Below are 9341 nucleotides of genomic sequence, written 5' to 3' on the forward strand. Positions count from 1 at the left end.
TATTTCTGAATGAAAACAGCAAACTGCAGAACAATACATACAGTATAATTCTATTTTTCAATACATACATACATTATATGTGTATATATACATATATACATGTATGTGTTAATATTCACAGAAAATGATATAGATTAAAATATATCATATTACTAATAGTTATTGAGACTGATAGGATTGAGAAAGCTTTCACTTTTTCTTTCTATACATCTGTTGTCCTAAAATTTTCTTATAAATGAGTATAGATTCCTTTTGCAATTATAAAAAAGGTTAAAATTAAAAATAAATGTATTGTGCCAATCCTAAAATTACCAACCATAAGTTGCTCATCAGATTCAGATGATAGACTTCATGCTGCTTAATATTTGTGGATAAATTATCATTTCTGCTGTACAGATAATGCCACTTCATAAATAGACAGGAAATCAAGTGGATTTCCAAAATCTGAAGTAGACCCTCTCTATAAATTAAAGGAGCCTGAAGACTCTGGCATGATTCTCAGAGAAAAAATGTTTCCAATGTAACTCCCTGAACTGATCCATGAGGACATGCCAACCTCAGGGCTTAGAAGCTCTTGCAGGGGCCTCCTGGGATTGTAACTAAAACCTCAGTTACATTCTCTTTTAATGAGTCCAAAGGCACACCAGAGATCCCTGCTGCATTCGTCAGGATGTGCTAGGGGACAGGCTCACTATGGACAACCAGTCCCCTACTGAGAGCTAGAAAGCTGGATATGTGAGACACCCAGGAGCTCGCAAGGCAGGGGGACTTGAACAGGCGGGCCAGGACCCCCGAGTGGAGGGAGACCGCATGGGCTAATCATGACGTTCCACTCTTCTTTCCTTCCTTCCTGGGGTGTCTGTTGATCCATAAATGACTTGGACAGAGGGCCAAGAAGCTCACCAGACAACAGCCCCTAAGAGACGGAGAAACTGAGCCATTTCCGCCTTGGGGCTGGATGCCAAGCATTGGAATTCAGATCTATTTAGGAAGCCAGGATTTATAGGGATCAGGAGACAACAGGATCCCAAAGAGAAAAGAAGATGCCCAGAAAAGTCAATTTGACACACTGGGCCGCTGTTGTTTGCAAGGTATTCAGTGGTTTCGAAGTGGCACAGGCCACGAGGAGGGAGGTGGGGAGGCAGAGGCAGTATCTGAAGAGATACTGGATGGGAATTTTGTAGAGATACTGGCTGGGAATTTTGTAACTTGACAAAAGACATCAAGACACATATTCAAGAAGCACGTAGAACCCCAAGCAGAAGCATTATACACACACACACGCACACACACACACGCACACACACAAAGTCTCCCTGGTATGTCATAACAAACCTGCTGACAAGCAAAGACAAAAAGAAAATACCAAAAGCAACAACAACAACAAGAACACATTAGCTTCACAGGATCAAGAATTCAAACAACAGCTGATTCTCAACACAAACGTGGAATGGAATAACATCTTTAAAATTCCAAAAGAAACTAAAAATTGACGAGAAAACTAAAATATCCTTCAAAAGCAAGGTGAATAGACCCAACAAAAATGCAAACATTTGTTCACCAAGAGATATGCACAAGAGTGTTCATGGCGATGTTAAATAGTGTTATACTAATGTCAGACACCAGAAACAGACCAGGCTCTGTGGCTCACGCCTGGAATCCCAGCACTATGGGAGGCGAAGGCAGGTGGATCACTTGAGGCCAGGAGTTCGAGACCAGCCTGGTCAACACGGTGAAACCCTGTCTCTACAAAAAATACGAAAATTAGCCAGGCATGGTGGCATGTGCCTGTAGTCCCAGCTACTCCGGAGGCTGGGGCAGCAGAATTGTTTGAACCCAAGAGGCGGAGGTTGTGATGAGCTGAGATCGCACCATTGCACTCCAGCAGCCTGGGCAACAGAGCAAGACTCCGTCAAAGAACTAAAAAATAAATAAATAAATAAAAACACCAACAAAACAAACAAACAAACAAACCTGGAAACAGCTCAACACCCATCGGCATTAGAAGAGATAAACTGTGGTAAGATTTGTAACGCTGAATGTCACACAGCAATGAGAATGAATGAACTAGGACTGTCCCTAACAGCCTGGAAGAATCTTTCAGACACTGAATGAAGGTGGCAGAGACAAAAACAACAAGCTAACTTTTGGTGTCAGAAACCAGGGCAGTGTTTACCTTAGGAGTAGTAGTGATGAGAAGGGGCTTGGGAGGCAGCAGGGGGAAGGGGGAGGTTCTGGGGGAACTGGTAACGTTCTTCTGTTTCTTGATGTGGGATCTGGTTGCACGGCTATGCTCACTTAGTGAAAATGTATCAAGCTGTGCATTTATAATGTATGTGATTTTCTGTATGTATGCTCAATTTTAATAAATAATTTACATATAACATGGAAGCTAAACTCTAATTTTTACAAGACAAATTCTAGAGAAAGAACTAATATTTAGTGCCAAATGCACAGTGGGTGGTGAATAATTTTTTTAAAGCACAGAGAACCCTCAGATGTAAGATTACAGATTCCCGGCTTTCCCGGCGTGCCCGGCTTTTCTCTAAGCATTGACTCACATCTTTACTTAGTATACCTGAAGTTTTTTCTAATTACAAGAGGGAATACGTAATTATTATAAGAAATTTAGAAAAATATAGAAAAAGTAAGGAAGAAAAATATAAAATACCCACAACTCCACGACTCTGAGTTTATGTAAAGTTTTTTTATTTCTCATCACCTTTTTGCACACTTTTACACTAATGTTTTGTAAGTGTGTGTTTTTACCTTATTCATTTAGCAGCATGCAATAAACACTTTTCCTTGTTGTAATAAAGTAAAGAAATAAAAGTGAGGGTAAGATAAAGACATTTCAAGACTTCCCCTCAAAAAAAGAAAAAGAATTCGTTGCCAACAACTCACACGAAAAGATAGGTAAAGAGGAGATTTTTAAGCAAAGGAGTATAATCCCAGATGGAAACCAAAAAAATGAGGCAATAAAGAAAATCCCTGGAAAAGGGAAACATTTGGACAAATGTCAATGAATTTTGACTACGTAAAACAAAATGAATAGAAAATAAAAATTCAGGTTAAAACATATAAAGGCTTAAATGACAAGGAAACAACATTAAAAGGCAGGAGGGGTAAATAGTGTAAAAGCTTTCCAAAGTTCCGGCCTTGTCTGGGAAGTGGTAAAAGTTTTGCTCTATACAATCTTCAGTAAATCAGGGATGCATGCTATAACCTCAAGTAGAATCAGCACTGCAAGAATAGTAAAAGACAGTTTCACTAACCAGCTAACGATGGAGGAAATGAAATAGGATTTACTTGTTTCATCCAAAAAATAAAAAGGCAAGAAAGGAAAGAAAAAAATGAACATAGAATAGATGGGATAAATATAAAACCCACAGTAAGATGGTAAGTTTAAACCCAAACAAATCAGTTATTGGATTATATGTTCAACTAACGTGCCAACGTTTATTAAACAATATATAACAAGTGTTAAAGGTTGGACTAATATGGTGAAAATTGGACTGAATACTCCAATTCAAAGACGAAGATTTTTAGACTTGATATTTTAAAATCAAACTATATGCTCCTTATGATATCACAGAAATGCTGAAAGTCGAAGGATGAAAAACAGCACGGCTTTATTTCTGGCTCCTGTAAGGGGCACCAGGTGCTGAGTGACCTCTGGGGCATGACTGGGCCTCCACAGCCTTGGTGAGTCTCATGCAAGCATTCAATGCTCCCTGGAGGACGTGGCCAGCATTTCTCTACTCACATTTCATCACTAAAGCACACCACACGGCCGCCACCCCCTCCAGGGACTGAGGAGCACAGCACCCCATGCACAGAGTGAGCCCAATGCCATGTGGTCCCTGCAGGTGGCCAGCCCAGCGGGAGAGGCCAAGTGTGGGCTGTGACTTTCACTTTTGGCCATGGTCAAAGACTTCACTTCAGCCAGTCTCCAGCAGATGTCCCCTCCCGGTCATAACAGTAAGGGCAGCTAGGCACGCCTGTAATCCCAGCACTTTGGGAGGCCGAGGCAGGAGGATCACTTGAGATCAGTAGTTTGAGACAAGCCTGGGCAACATAGCAAAGCTCAGTCTCTACAAAAAATACAAAAATTAGCCAGACGTGGTGGCACACGCCTGTAGTCCCAGCTACTCGGGAGGCTGAGGTGGGAGGATCATTTGAGGCCAGGAGGTGGAGGTTGAAGTGAGCTGAGATTGCTCCGCTGCATTCCAGCCTGGGCAATAGAGCCAGACCCTGTCTCAAAAAACAAACAAACAAACAAAACAACAACAACAACAACAAAAACGGGGCAAGCACATACATGGACAGCTGGAACCCATCTCGCCCGCACGTGCCCTCCTGCCGGGTGGTCATAGGCCTCGCTTGGTCCAATTTTGTCCAGGTCACCAGTGGTTTCAGATTTGGACGAGAAGATAATGGCTCCACCTTGGACGCTCTGGGCTGATGCACTTGCGGAAGATTCTGTGAGCTTTGGGACTTTGGGAAGAGTCGGCATCCGGCAGGCAGTAAGGTGCACACACCAGGAGTTCAGGGGAAGCCTCGCCCTAGAGATACAGGTGCAGACGGGCCCCAGTTATCTTTTGCTGCACAAATAACAGCCCCTAACTTAGTGGTGTCAAATGACCATGTTATGATGCACATCCGTGGGTCATGAATTTGGAAGAAACCATCCACAGCGTGGATGGTTTGTGTCTGTGCTGTGGCATCTGGGACCTCAGCAGGGAAGAGGTCTTGGGCTGGGAGTGTGTGGGTGTGGGACCCAATCCCCATCCTGACCTGAGAAATAGTGTGACCTCAATACTGATGAGCTGTCAGAGGGAAATGAAGAGCCCGGCCTCTTCCCTGGAGGCACACGCCTCCCCTAAGCTCTCTCTCCACACCAAATGTGGGCCTCGAGAGGGGGTTCCCAGAGCCCCCGAGGCCCATGCTCTGTTGCCCTCTAGAGACACCCCAGCCCCCGCTGCTCCTCCACTCACACTCACACACACACCCTCACACACATATTCACACGCCCTGCACGCACACACTCACACAGACTCTTCCGAACAGGCGAGACGGTGCCTCTTGCTCAGACACGAGACCCCTTTCCAGACCAAAGGACAAACGGTGAAGCAAGGGCTCGAGGCCTCCTCTTCCAGTTGTCGTTTTGATTGGCGGCCCTGGACTCTTCAGGCAGTGGCGAGGGAGGAGGTGCTGATGAAATCTCACAGGGAAGCTGATGAGAAGCAGCAGCCAAGAACTGCCCACTCGTGGGAGCAGCCTGTCTCTTCCCACCTCTGCCAGGAGGGTGTGGTCACTGGAATTCCCCAGCTGGAGAAAGGAGGTCGAGGGAAGGTCACCCCTCCCAGCGGAGGGAGGAGAGGGCTCTGTGCCCTGTGCTCAGGAGAGGTTGGGGCCGCACCCACCTGGCGTTGCCACACCTCTGGCCTCTGTGCTCCCAGTCCCTTCATCAGTGCAAGCCTCAGTTCCTCCCTCTGTCAAATGGGCATTTTAATATCATAAAGCTTCCCAGGTCATTTTTGGAGAATCCCATGGCGGCCCTCATGAAAGCACCCCGTACACTGTTAATGCAGGCACTGTAAAATACTATCATTAAAAATCGTATTTTCTGGCCAGGTACAGTGGCTCAAACCTGTAATCCCAGTACTTTGGAAGGCCAAGGCAGGCGGATCACCTGAGGTCAGGAGTTCAAGACCAGCCTGGACAACATGGTGAAATGCTGTCTGTACTAGAAATACAAAAATTAGCCAGGCGTGGTGGCGGGCGCCTGTCATCCCAGCTCCTCAGGAGGCTGAGGCACAAGAATTGCTTGAATTCAGGAGGCAGAGGTCGCAGTGAGTCGAGATGACATGACTGCACTCCGGCCTGGGCAACAGAGGGAGACTCTGTCTCAAAAACATAAATAAATAAAAATCCTATTTGCTGTTAGTGGAGGGGGCAGAGGACAGATTCTGGAAACTGTACGTGCACTCAGGACCCCTTCCAGCATTGCATGGAAATGATCTCTGGGGCCTAAGGAAGCAGGGGGAGGGCCATAAAGGGTGCCCCGGAGCCAGGAAAGGGCACGGAGGCAATGTGGTCTATTAGGCAAGTGGCATCACGATTTCTGCCAGGCCCTGCCCCAGCGCCCTGCAGAGCCAGGGTTCTTCCTCTCCTGCCTTGCCCCATATGGTTTCCAGAAGAGGCACTGTTGCCATGGGAACACTCGTCCAATTATTCTACTTTGCAGAAAATCACTTTTCAGCCAACTTGGCTAGAACACATCCCTTCTACCAAGCAAAAATTGCGTTTTGGTTTTTGACCTTACCCATGACCAAATATTTGAGTGGAAAAGTGGCCAGGGGACTCAGGCCACAAGAGAGATGGTCATGTAGCTGGAGATGGCAGGAGAGACCCAAGCCCTGTAATAAACCGCAGGTGGACTCCCAATGTCTGCAAGTTGACAGACGAGTAGGAGCCTCCTTGAGGGACGAAGGGACAGCAGGAGTGGGGAAGGATTGAGGTTGTTCGATTCCACTCAACCAGTAGCCCTGAAGACCAAGCTCTGCTAGACAATAGGAAAGCAGGATGCTTCCAGCACCTCTTTCTGCCTCCATGGGGGGCTCAGAGTCCAAAGGGGAGTGGATGCTGGTGAGCAGATTAACAATAAGTGACAATGACAAAGGTAGAATATGTTCTAGGTAGTAAGAAGTAGCTCAATGGAGGAGAGAGAATGGAGGAGGGTAACTTGGAGGCTGGGTTTTGACGTATGAATAGGAGTTTGCCCAGCAGACAAAGGGTGAGGGAGGGTGCTCTGGGCAGAGGAAACATGAGTAAGGAAAGGAGTCATGGAACAACAAAGTACATTATGAGAACAACAGGTTGTTGAGTCGTGTCTCAGTGTAAAACACCAAGGGGGAGAGGCAGGATCATCAGATTGGAAGCTGAGTGTGCCCTGCAGAGTCTGGTGTTTGGCCTGTGTGCAGCGCGAAGAACCCCCATCAGACTGGCATTTGACAAAGGCAGGCAGGACAGAGAGCAGGAAGGAATGGCAGAAGACCAGCCAGGAGGCAAGAGGCAAAGAAGCCTGAACCGGTGCCAGTGTCAGGCAAAAGGAGCAGGAAGAGAGGATCAGCAGGCCTGGGTCTTGTGGGATGGAGGGCCAGGGCCAGGAATGAGGAGAAGACCCTGCCAGTTCTCAGCCTCACGAGACAAAGTTTAGAGATGGCTTAAACCAAATGGGGGACAGAGGAAGGCTTGGTCTGGAGGGTGGAAATGGTGCAGATTGAGTCACTCTGAGGAAGAGGGGCCCAGGAAGCATCGAGGAGGTCGGCAGTGTCAAGCACTATTGAGCCAGACTGCCTGAGTTCCAACCCCAGCACTGCAGAATACTAGCTGTGTGGCCTTAGGCAAATTACTGAACCTCTCTGAGGCTGTTTCGTCTTCTGTAAAATAGCCCCCACCTCACTGGGCCCTTATGAGGATTCACTGAGGTCCATGTGAAAGGCCTGTAGACCAGGATGGGAGTTGATGTGGGCTTTTAAGGCTCAGACTCCCTGGCTGCCTGGCCAGGGTCCTCCTGCAGCCTCCGTGGCATATGGTCCTTGTGAGGCTCAGTAAAATGTGTTGCATGCAGGGCCGCCCCTTGCGAGGCCCATTAGCCTACCTGGTGTCCTCCAGGGTGAAGACCACCTTGTCCGGCTGCTTCTCCTCCTCCCCATAGCTCACCTGGCCATGCTAGGCACAGCAAAGCGAAGATACATTTTCACAAGCAAGGAAGACCCAAGTTGCACCTAGAAATGTATGGAATGCTGTATCAGTGGAAAATGGCAAGGCCTGAAATCCCAGGCTCCCCCCAGCTCCCCACTGAACGCACATCCTCCAGGGACATCCCAGAGGCAGAAGAGGTGGGAAGAAGGGGCCGGGTTCCCCCACGCCTGAGTCCCTGCTGTGGATTAGGGATGCCCCTCTAAGCTCAGATTGGCAGCTGTCTATTCAAGCATGTCTACCCTGCTTCCCTGAGGGTGGGAAGGACTCGTTCTCTTACACAGCTTGTTTCACCTTTAGGAATCAGCGGACAGTGGGTCATAGCAAGAAAATCCTCCCACCACTCAGATTAGAACAAAAGGTGCCCGCAATGGCCCCGCAGTGGTCTCCTCCTTCCTAGCTGCTTCAGGTGTGTGCAGAACCAACAGCATGATGAGGTCAAGGACCAAGCCAGGATCCGCTCAGCCCGGGAAGGGGGAAAGGCTTTCAAAAACCATGATTTGAACTCACTTAGTTGCTCTTCAATGAAGTACAAAGCCCTTGGTTCCCTGCACGCCCACCAGCACACCCAGCCTGTGTGTTCCTCTCTGCTCCTCCTGAGACACTGTAGGCTGTATATACACGAGCACTCGGTCCTCCCTCACTCGTGTCCTCTCGGGTGCTCCTGCAAGAGGCCCTCCCTGCCTAGTCTCCGGGACCTGCCTTAATTACTTTGCATGTATTGGTTGGACGTTAATCCCGAGCTAGGTATTTGACCGACCTGGGTGACATTACTTTTTGGGGAACAGAGGCATTCTTCCAGCTTGTCTGCTCTGTGGACTTTGTGTGCATGTGGGTGGCTGCGCTCAACGGATGACCTGCTGCCACTTGGGATGGGACAGCCCAGTCTTCCACCTCCTGGCCGTGTCTTAGAGAAGTCTGAGGAGATGACTTCCCTGAACAATACACACCTCTCCGCCAGATGTGCCGCCGGCCCTTCACCAGCAAAGCCACCTGGAAGGTAGCTCTGGCATGGAGAGTTTTTCACCAACCCTGAGCTTCTCAAAGCTGCTCACCTGGCTCAAGCCACCTCCACCTTCCTCCTCCTGGGCCTAGCACAGTGCCAGGCATGTAGGAGATATGGGCAAATGTGTGTGAATTCATTCATTCATTCGTCTCTAAGACGGTCTCAATTCTCCCCAGCGGCCAGCATTCCTCTGCAAGAGACTGGGAACCTGGCATGTATCTGTGTAGGAAAACCCTCTGCAGAGAGCTGGTAGGGCCATATGGCCCCCAAGGAACAAAACAGAATAAGCCGGTATGGGGGTCTAGGCAGGGTCATGTCCAGGTGCCAGGGAGCATAAGTACCCGTAGGCAGCTCCACCAAGGCTGGCTGCTGACGGCAGAGAGCAGACTGGGGGAGTCCAGATGTAAAGGCCAAGGTGTGACCCTGACCCCCAAAGGAGTGGAGGAGAGACGGAGGCAGCAGGACTCTCCTACAGAGCAGTGGTCAGTGCCTGAGGAGCATGTGAATGGCACTGCCTCAGGATAGCTCCGCCCACCCCGCCACCCCTCCCCATCACTGCCCTCCCGCT

The sequence above is a fragment of the Trachypithecus francoisi genome, unplaced genomic scaffold (genome assembly GCF_009764315.1).
Source record: "Trachypithecus francoisi isolate TF-2019V2 unplaced genomic scaffold, Tfra_2.0 Lachesis_group20, whole genome shotgun sequence".
NCBI lineage: Eukaryota > Metazoa > Chordata > Mammalia > Primates > Cercopithecidae > Trachypithecus > Trachypithecus francoisi.